This window comes from Schistocerca americana, chromosome 5, assembly GCF_021461395.2.
Source record: "Schistocerca americana isolate TAMUIC-IGC-003095 chromosome 5, iqSchAmer2.1, whole genome shotgun sequence".
NCBI classification, from domain to species: Eukaryota; Metazoa; Arthropoda; class Insecta; order Orthoptera; family Acrididae; genus Schistocerca; species Schistocerca americana.
The window spans coordinates 668,229,646-668,240,922 of record NC_060123.1 but is presented as its reverse complement, the minus strand read 5'-3'; positions in this window follow the sequence as shown (position 1 = coordinate 668,240,922).

The window sequence follows — 11,277 nt, the reverse complement described above, 5'->3', positions numbered from 1 at the left end:
TATACTAAGATGGTATCTGTTCTTTCGGACATGTCCGGAAGAACAGATACCATCGGTGACCAAGCAGCTCGTTAGAATGAAATTAGAATGAAATGAACACCCTTATCTGCTAACAGGCGTTAACATACGTCAACGGGGACAGATGAAAATGTGTGCCCCGACCGGGACTCGAACCCGGGATCTCCTGATTACGTGGCAGACACTCTATCCATCTCAGCCACCGAGGACACAGAGGATAGCGCGACTGCAGGGATTTATCTCTGGCACGCCTCCCCCGAAACCCACATTCTCAACGTATTGTCCCGCACTACATTCGTAGTGCCCCCGCCCATTATACTCATTACTCGCGGCGCGTTGCCGATTCCCGTAAGAGTTCTGCACTGTTTGTGCATTCGCACAGAAGAAGAAGATGGTCAAGTGGCCGGTGACCCTTATATATATATATATATATATATATATATATATATATATATATAGGTATCTGTTCTTTCGGACATGTCCGAAAGAACAGATACCATCGGTGACCATACAGCTCGTTAGAATGTGAGTCTCGCGCGAGGTGTGCCAGAGATAAATCCCTGCAGTCAGTCGCCCTATCCTCTGTGTCCTCGGTGGCTGAGATGGATAGAGCGTCTGCCATGTAAGCAGGAGATCCTGAGTTCGAGCCCGGTCGGGACACATTTTCATCTGTCCCCGTTGTATGTCAACGCCTGTAAGCAGCTAAGAGTATTCATTTCATTGTAAGTGATAGCAAATTAAACGGGGAGCGGAGAGGGGGGGGGGGGGGGGGAGAGACACGGAAAGGATCGAACCCTGGAGGTATTGTCGATCCGCAGTTGGCAGTTGGTAGCAATCATCTCGGAATTAATCTAATGTAAATTTGCTTTGCAGCTCCTATCATTCGTGGTAGCAAAACTTCATAGTCAGTAGTTTAAGGCCGTTCAGCAACCACTGTACGGCGGTTATCTGCGTGAACTCGTCGACGAGAAACTGAAAGTAAAACTATGGAAGTTCTATGTTTCTTGACAGAGCGTAGAGAACTATGCAGGTGACCCGCACCTTAGGTGGTTTGCTGTTGCCTTCCTCCGACCGTAATGGGGATGAATGATTATGACAACAACACCCAGTCATCTCGGGGCAGGTGAAAATACCTGGTCCCGCTGGTTAGAACACTGGACTCGCATTAGGAATGACGGCGGTTCAATCACGCCTCCGGCCATCCTGATTTACGTTTTCCGCGATTTCGCTAAATCGCTCCAGGCAAATGCCGGGATGGTGCCTTTGAAAGGGCACGGCCGACTTCCTTCCCTATCCTTCCCTAATCCGATGAGACCGATATCCTCGCTGTTTGGTCTCTTCCCCCAAACAATCCAACCCTGACCCCGCCGGGAATCGAACCCGGGACCCCGTGCTCGGGAAGCGAGAATGCTACCGCGAGACCACGAGCGGCGGACGAAGCTCGAAATACTCAAAATTATTTTGCGGTATTTCTGCTCTTGACACATGTGACGTTATCGGAAAATATAAATTGCATCAGGATTAATTGTTTTCAAAACACTAGCAACATACCGGTATCCTTGATTCTCATGAACATTTACAACTATACTCTGCTAGCCACCTTATGGTGTGTGATGGAAGAAATTGTTTGTGAGAACTGCAATTGTTGGTAAGGGTCCGACTGTGCTCCAGCTTCTCTAATTTTTCTAATTTTGCCTTCGAAGTTCCCTCGCCTGATATATGTGGTAGTGAGCAATACATTGGTTGGCTCTTCTAGGAAACGCACGCCTGCGAAATTTTACAGTAAACCACACTTTCATGTTCACCGCCTCTCTTGTTCGCCCCGATAGCTCAGCGGTAGCCGGCACGGTAGCTCAGCAGGTTCGGTCAGAGGGCAGCGTGCTCCCTGTAATAAAAAAACTGGACCCCGGAATCAACGATCAACTTGAACGGATGTCTTGTGACGTCCGCCTAGACCAAACGTAACGAACTGTATCGAAAAAAAAAAAAAAAAGTGGTCAGCGTGACGGATTGCCGCCCTACGGGCCCGAGTTCGATTCCCGGCTGGGTCGGGGATTTTCTCCGCTTAGGGACTGCGTGTTGTGTTGTCTTCATTATCATTTCATCCCCATCTGGCGGGCAGGTCGCCCAATGTGGCGTCGAATGTAACAAGACCTGCGCCAAGGCGGCCGGACCTACCCCGAAAGGGGCCTCCCGGCCAATGACGCGAAACGGTCATTTCCATCGCCTCTCCTGCAGCATCTGCCATTGGACGGCTGTTTATGCTGATGCGTAGTAATATGTCGTAGTGAGCCTCAGTAAGTCGGTAGTCAGATTGTGTGGCTGGTACGTGGAGCACCCTACTTCGGTTCCCGGTATTAACAGGGAATTTTCCTTAGGGAGAGGACTGGAACTGGACGCAATCAGCCTCCTGATGCTAACTGAGGACCTACTCGACCGAGTAATGGCGGCTGCAAGGTCAGGAAAGTCGACAACAACCGCCGGAGCGGTGGGCTGTCTGTCTCCACGACACTGCATACCGCATCCAATGTCGCCATTGCAGTAGGATGACACGACGATCGGTCGGGCAGCCCCGATTGTCATATCTGGCCGAGAACGCGGACCTTTGCCTTGCTTTTTAGTGATCTTCTCAGCTCTCGCGTACATCAACGGTGCTCCTTGCCATTTTTAACTCACCTGTTATTCCACAAGGACAATGCGCAAACGCTCTCCAGCCGAGCTGCAGCTCAGAAGTTATCATCGGAGGAAAGAAAAGCACACCGCCTCGTCTAACTGTAAGGTGGCTGTAATTTCGCACCTTACAAGCACTCTCATCCACATACTTCGTCGTGATCAACAAACACAATTAGGTTTCATGTGATAGGTTGTACATCATATATATGAATATATAAAGGAGACTGACATTGTCACATACACTTTGTAAATAATTGTTAACGCTTATTACATGAAAGGTGACGGAGTGTTTTTATTGTCAGAACTAGTAGAGCTTGGAACGCCAGTGGAAATGAAATGGCAGGCGGAACTCAAGCGCTGGGTGGAAGGCCCACACGGGTGTGTCGGTCCAGCTCCACACAGGAAGTGCCAAGACGGACAGTCTGGACACCTGAGCGTGAAATCACAACACAGGGGCAGCCGGCCGCTACTGTAGTAGGGTCGGAAGGCTAACCGGATACAGCCGGCCGCTGTGGTCGAGCGGTTCTAGGCGCTTCAGTCTGGAACAGCGCGACCGCTACAGTCGCAGGTTGGAATCCTGCCTCGGGCATGGATGTATGTGATGTCATTAGGTTAGTTAGGTTTAAGTAGTTCTAAGCTCTAGGGGTCTAATGACCTCAGATGTTAAGTCCCATAGTGCTCAGAGCGATTTGATAACCGGAAAATACTTCTGAACTCTGGAAAGCTTGGACCTAGTTGGGAGGAACAAAGAAGTGTCACCTCGGAAACCACGCAGGCTGGGTTAATTCCAAGGATTCTTACTCACAAGCGTACCATTGTACGAGTTTCCTCGCAAACTTTCCGCGCTGGACGACAACAGACTAAAATATGGTTGGCCGGCGTACGGAAAAATCTGTAGAGAGGAAGGGTATTCCGTGGTTTCGGGAATATGATTCGTTTTCGGAATTACGAGGCTGGGGAGTCGAGCCGAGCCTTGCTGGGAAGACAGCGCTGGACAGACGTAGTCTTCTGTTGTGAGCGCCCGTGTGTGACGGTCGCTCGGTATAAGCTTTGTTGGTACGGACGGACTTGCTGTCTTTGCTCTCAGGAGAGTTTATAGTTAGAACAGTTAGGCACTGTACTGTTGAGAAACCTATACGATTCTGGACTTCACCTCCGGGCTGGAAGTCGTCGTTGAGTACGCAGCGTTCAGTAATTGAGAGCACTTCCTCTGCCTATACTTACGTTGGGCCGTTGTCTGAACTCCGGCCTTGTGGCTGGGAGTTCACGTTTCTTGTCTGTAGAACATAGAGAAGAGAAGACAGCGTTAGATTATATTAGAGGACCGTCTTCTGCCGTCCTAGTGTTTGAAAGAGTTTTTATTTTGTGGCTGGAGTTCTTCCAACAACGCCGACGTGTACGGGAACCATCACTTCGACGCACCAGACGCAGTACATACGGTGATACCGCAAATTGCTTCGGCTTATTAGGGCTGTAAAAGCTAAACAGCTGTGATCACATAAGTTTTATTTCCACTGAGGTTGCACACCACTGTACATCATCTTTGAAAGTAGTGTCTCCTAGTGTTTGGGACGTAGATGGTGTCAGTCATTTCGCGTTGTTGATATTAGACCGAGCAGTCGTAATAAGGGGCAGAGTTGGGCAACTGATTAATAAATTTAGTTAGGAAATATAGACAATTGCACTTAAAAGGTTGATTTTATTCTATCTTAATTATATATTGAACAACAACATTTACCATTTAGTAGTATTAGTTGCCTATATTCTTCATTTATGTTTAGATTGTAATTTATATGTAAAAAAGAGCATTAAGAGATCCTAAGGTCTGCCTCACGGGGAAGTCAGACAGGGCCAAATCTTCATTTTAGCGTTTGTTATTTTCCGTTGCGCACATTCATTTTTACACCCGCCTATAGTAGCATCTTAGAACACAATATTCCTAAACACTGAATTCATTCCCCTGTTCTCCGTTTACTTACATTAGTTGTTACATATTTTCACTGTAAGCAGGGTTACTGTTGTTAACGCAAAACCTAGTTTGCACGGAGACACTACGCTACAAAAGGAATTTTGGAAACTGTAATGCTAACCACTACGCATGCGCGTGTAACAATGGCGAAAGTCATTGGTGAATCTGTTCAGTTTTAACACATTCTAACTTTCTCGACACGGAAGTATCAATAGCCTTTTTTGCTTTTTGCTTTTAATAGGTTAGGTGACATTTCAGTAAATGCTAATGAGTGGGGAACTGAGAAACTTGTTGGTACTTGGGGAGTTATGCTATACATAGGTGCTAATGCAAAATGGCTAAGCAGGGATGGCTAGAGGACAAATGTAAGTATGTAGACGCTTATCTCACTAGGGGTAAGATAGATACTGCCTACAGGAAGATTAAAGAGACTTTTGGAGATAACAGAACCACTTGCATGAACATCAAGAGCTCAGACGGATACCCAGTTCCAAGAGAAGAAGGGAAAGCAGAAAGGTGGAAGGACAATATTATGGAAATGGAAGAGGATGTAGATGAAGATGAAATGGGAGATACGATACTGCGTGAAGAGTTTGACAGAGCACTGAAAGACGAAACAAGGCCTCCGGAGTAGACAACATTCCATTGGAACTACTGACGGCCTTGGGAGAGCCAATCCTGACAAAACTCTACCATCTGGTGAGCAAGATGTACGCGACAGGCGAAATACCCTCAGACTTCAAGAAGAATATAATAATTCCAATCCCAAAGAAAACAGGTGTTGACAGATGTGAAAATTACCGAACTATCAGTTTAATAAGTCACAGCTGCAAAATACTAACGCGAATTCTTTACAGAACAATGGAAAAACTAGTAGAAGCCGACCTTGGGGAAGATCAGTTTGGATTCCGTAGAAATATCGGAACACGTGAGACAATACTGACCCTGCGACATATCTTAGAAGCTAGATTAAGGAAAGGCAAACCTACGTTTCTAGCATTTGTAGACTTAGAGAAAGCTTTTGACAATGTTGACTGGAATACTCTCTTTCAAATTCTAAAGGTGGCAGGGGTAAAATACAGGGAGCGAAAGGCTATTTACAATTTGTACAGAAACCAGATGGCAGTTATAAGAATCGAGGGGCATGTAAGGGAAGCAGTGGTTGGGAAGGGAGTGAGACAGGGTTGTAGCCTCTCCCCGATGTTATTCAATCTGTATATTGAGCAAGCAGTGAAGGAAACAAAAGAAAAATTCGGAGTAGGTATTAAAGTCCATGGAGAAGAAATGACATTGTAATTCTGTAAGAGACGGCAAAGGACTTGGAAGAGCAGTTGAACGGAATGCTTAGTATCTTGAAAGGAGGTTATAAGATGAACATCAACAAAAGCAAAACGAGGATAGTGGAATGTTGTCGAATTAAAGCGGGTGAAGCTGAGGGAATTAGATTAGGAAATGAGACACTTAATGTAGTAAAGGAGTTTTACTATTTGGGGAGCAAAATGACTAATGATGGTCGAAGTAGAGAGGATATAAAATGTAGACTGGCAATGGCAAGGAAAGCGTTTCTGAAGAAGAGAAATTTGTTAACATCGAGTATAGTTTTAAGTGTCAGGAAGTCGTTTCTGAAAGTATTTGTATGGAGTGTAGACATGTATGGAATTGAAACATAGACGATAAATAGTTTGGACAAGAAGAGAATAGAAGCTTTCGAAATGTGGTGCTACAGAAGAATGCTGAAGAATCGATGGGTAGATCACATAAGTAATGATGAAGTATTGAATAGGATTGGGGAGAAGAGAAGTTTGTGGCACAATTTGACTAGAAGAAGGGATCGGTTGGTAGGACATGTTCTGAGGCATCAAGGGATCGCCAATTTAGTATTGGAGGGCAGCGTGGAGGGTAAGAATCGTAGAGGGGGACCAAGAGATGAAGACACTAAGCAGATTCAGAAGGATGTAGGTTGCAGTAGGTACTGGGAAACGAAGAAGGTTGCACAGGATAGAGTATCATGGAGAGCTGCATCAAACCAGTCTCAGGACTGAAGACCATAACAACAACAACAGGTGCTAGTGGGACGTTAATGATTGTATTACAAGAACAAAGTACGATACTGGGCTTCGTGATGTGAACATCTGAACATTGACGCTATCGGAGCTAGTGAACAAAATAAATTCTGTAGGAACTGATAAGATATCTAAGAGTAACGAAAGTCGCTTCCTGCATTTGGAAACTTCTGTAGACGCTTATAGCTCGGTAGGAAGCCATGCTGAGGAATCTGGTATCAGTAAAATAACAGCTGTCCAAACGCGTAAACTACCCAAAGAATAACACAACGTGCAACTGACGGTGCAAGCCGCAGACAAGATATTTTCCGAACAGGTGGGATCATAATTATCCGGAAGAAGTTTGGCTGCTGTGGACATTGGAACGTGATAGGTATATAGTAGGAATGGAGAATGACTGTGTTCTTTAGTATAGCCGCGAGATTCGGACATTAATACCAAGACGGACGCACTAGTTGTGGCCGGCCAGAGTCTTATGGTTTCACCCTTTCTCGGTCGTGGAGTGGAGAGGACGTCAGTTGGTGAGGCCTTCTGGCGGCACAGGCAACGACAACGAGGTAAGGGCGTGCGAGTTACCCGACCAGCTGTTTGATGTATCCGAAGCTTTCTGGTCGTCGACATTATTGTTCGTACACAGTGTGTTTATTTCTCTGGGTATGCCATTCATGCTCTGTTCGTTTGCTGTTGACGATTCTTGGTTTCACTTTTCAATTCCCCTCGGTTAGTTCTTTCTGATTTGTGTACACTTTGCCGTCGTCCATTCTGTTCATTTCGGACCGTTTTTCTTTAAAACTGCCTGGTGTCCCTTCCCCCACACTGTAGAGAGTTTAAAAATGTTCTCCAGTTTGCGTTTCGACGATAATGCTTGATATACTAGTGTATCTTCTTTCCTTACAGCATCTCTAACTCTGATCCGTGTCTTGTTCTGACGTGGTTGAATTAGTTTCTGGAGTAATCCGCCAAAATTTTGTAGATTCAGTCACACAATTAGACACTTTCGTTCTTTTTCTTTTGTACTGATTTCAAGTTGACAAGCCTGAGCTCTGCCTCTTGCCAATCTACATCTACATCTACGTGGTTACTCTGCAATTCACACTTGAGTGCCTGGCAGAGGGTTCATCGAACCATTTTCATACTACTTCTCTACCATTCCACTCACGAATGGCGCTTGGGAAAAAGGAGCACCTAAATCTTTCCGTTCGAGCCCTGATTCTCTTATTTTATTATGATGATCATTTCTCCCTACGACGTGCGAAGAGAACGTTGGTGATCGAAATTTCGTAAATAGATCTCTCCGCAAAGAAAACCGCCTTTGTTTCAGTGGCTGCTACCCCAACTCGCGTTTCATATCAGTGACACTGTCACCCCTACTGCGGGGTATCACGAAACGAACTACCCTTCTTTGCACTTTTTCGATGTCTTCCTTCAGTCCTACCTGGTAACGATCCCATACCGTGAATCAGTATTCCAGCAGAGGACGGACAAGTGTTATGTAGGCTGTCTCTTTACTAGGTTTGTCGCATCTTCTAAGTATTCTACCAATAAAGCGCTGTCTTTGTTTCGCCTTCCCCGCAATATTATCTATGTGGTCTTTCCATTTTCAGTTGCTCATAATTGTAATTCCTAGGTACTTAGTCGATTTGACAGCCCTTAGATTTGTGCAATTTATCGTATACCCAAAATTTATCGGATTTCTTTTACTGCCCATGTGGATGACCTTGCACTTTTCTTTGCTTAGCTCCAATTGCCTCTTTTCGCACCATACAGAAATTCTCTCTAGATCATTTTGAAATTGGAATTGATCGTCTGATGATTTTACTAGACGGTAAATTACAGCGTCATCTGCAAACAATCTAAGGGGGCTGCTCAGATTATCACCTAGATCAATTACGTAAATCAGGAACAGCAGAGGGCCTATGACACTACCTTGCGGAACGCCAGATGTCTACTAGATGACTTACCGTCTATCACTACGAACAGCGACCTCTCTGAGAGGAAATCACGAATCTAGTCACACAACTGAGACGATACTCCATATGCACGCAATTTAATACTCGCTTGTCAGGAACGGTATCAAAAGCCTTCTGGAAATCTAGGAATATGGAATCGATCTGAGATCCCTTGTCGACAGCACTCACTACTTCGTGGGAATAAAGACTAATCTGTGTTGCACAAGAACGATATTTTCTGAATCCGTGTTGGTTATGCATCAATAAGTCATTTTCTTCAACGTGATTCATAATGTTCGAGTACAGTATATGCTACAAAATCCTACTGCAGTGAGATGGGTCTATAATTCAATGGGTTACTGCTATTTCCTTTCTTGAACATTGTTGTGACCTGTGCTACTTTCCAGTCTTTAGGAACAGACCTTCCGCCAAGTGAGCGGTTGTATATGATTGCTAAGAAAGGAGCCATTGTGCTTCATACTCTGAGAGGAACCTGATTGGTATAGCATCTGGACCGGGAGACTTGCCTTTCTTAAGTGATTTGTGTTGTTTCGCAACACCTAAGATATCTATTTTTATGTCACTCATGTTAAGAGCTGTTCTGGTTTCGAATTCTGGAATGTTTACTTAATCTTCTTTCGTGAAGAAGTTACGGAAAACTGCAATTAGAAACTCCGCTTTAGTGGCATTATTATCGGTAACATTTCCGTCGCTATCGCGTAGTGACGGTATTGACTGTTTTTTTGCCACTGGTGTACTTCACACACGACCAGAATCTCTTTGGGTTTTCTACCATATTACAACTACAACTTTCGTTTCACAGACAAGAACGATGTTTCGGTACACATAAACTGTCGAAAGTGGAAACGTGCGCAGATATCGCCACGGAACCATTTACGAAACTGGCTTCGCAACGTTGGTTTGAGGAAACTAGTTTCGCAACTGTCTCCGTATAAAGCCTAGTTTACACGACACCACTAGGTTTCAGGCAACTGCGCTACCGGCCACTGCGGACGCGCGCCGCGCGTTTGCGCAACTCCTTCGTGCAACTAAATACTTTCGGCGTGTTCCAACTTCGGCGACACAAGTTGCATGAGTTTTTGAGGTTATGTGTGTTTGTAGAGTGTAGACAAATTGAAATATCAAGTGGGGAACGGAGAATAATGTTCGCTTTTTGGATATCTATGCTTTGCATAGGAGTTTGTGGAATTTCAGTGATCCCGATTACAAAAATAAGCAACATATTGCTGTCGCTGAGACATTCATGAGCGATCACAACATAGATGGTTTGACAACGTCTGAGCTGCAGGGCAAAATTTATTGAGTTAGCAGCACATATACAACTGAATTACGAAAAATACAAGCACGTGTAATTCTAGCTATGGCAATCCTCTCGTCTGCAAGACTGAAATCGTTTCGTTCGATTTGCCCAACCCTTTGTTAAGCACTATTGTTGCCAGGAAGGAAGCCTATACAAATTCAAGAAACTGCATTCTTCATTTAATATTCATCTATTTAAAACGTCGCTGCAGTGCTCCCCATTGACATATGCTAGATTTTTGAAATATTGCCGCTGTTCAGATCTATCTACAAGAGAGTAGTTTGCAAACCATTCTCTTCTTAATGCGGCCTGCTTCTAGTAACTACTGTCGTTAATGTTAATAATTATTACTGTTTATGTTAATAATTGCTGGTGTTAATGAAATAGCGTCATCACCAACTTAAACCGCATCTTATAGCATGCCGAGTGTTCTCGATTGTAATGCAAGCAATATGATATGTAATTTCAGTTCTGGCGACAGTGCTTCATGCATTACAGTACCTTTGTTCCTCATCGCCTAATTAACTCTATTTAGAAGAAACGTGAACAATTCTGGTGACATTCTAAGATAATTAAAAGAACGTCTTGGATCTTCCGTTATACATTATTTCAGCAAGGATACTGAGCAACCGAGCTGACGTCTTTGCTTCATCCAGTCACGAATCGAAATACCTTTCTTATTTTTTGCTTATGCAGCGATTCCACACAACAAGCTTTAACTCCATCACAACTCGTGCGACGAGCAGCTGCCAGTATTTTCATTTCAGACACGACTCAGGGACCCACAAAACGACGAAACTGATGTCTATACTGGTGTCGCCGTGTCTACAGGAATATATGAAACCACTTGCTTGCAACTCATTCCACGGAACGAGAAGGGTACGGTAGGGTAGGGTAGTTTTGGGGGAAGAGACCAAACTGCGAGGTCATCGGTCTCATCGGTTTAGGGATGGACGGGGAAGGAGGTCGGCCGTGCCCTTTCAAAGGAACCATCCCGGCATTTATCTGGAGCGATTTAAGGAAATCACGGAAAACCTAAATCAGGATGGCCGGACGCGGGATTGAACCGTCGTCCTCCCGAATGCGAGTCCAGTGTGCTAACCACTGCGCCACCTCGCTCGGTACGGAACGAATGGCGCAACCCAATGTCTTCGTGTAATCTAGACTTAACACACGCTTGAAACAAGAAGGTGACGACGGCCCGTCGGGGCGTCCCCCCGCGTTGGCTGGCAGCGCCCGCCACCTCCGCCGCCGCCTGTGGCTGCAGCCGCCACACACCACGCC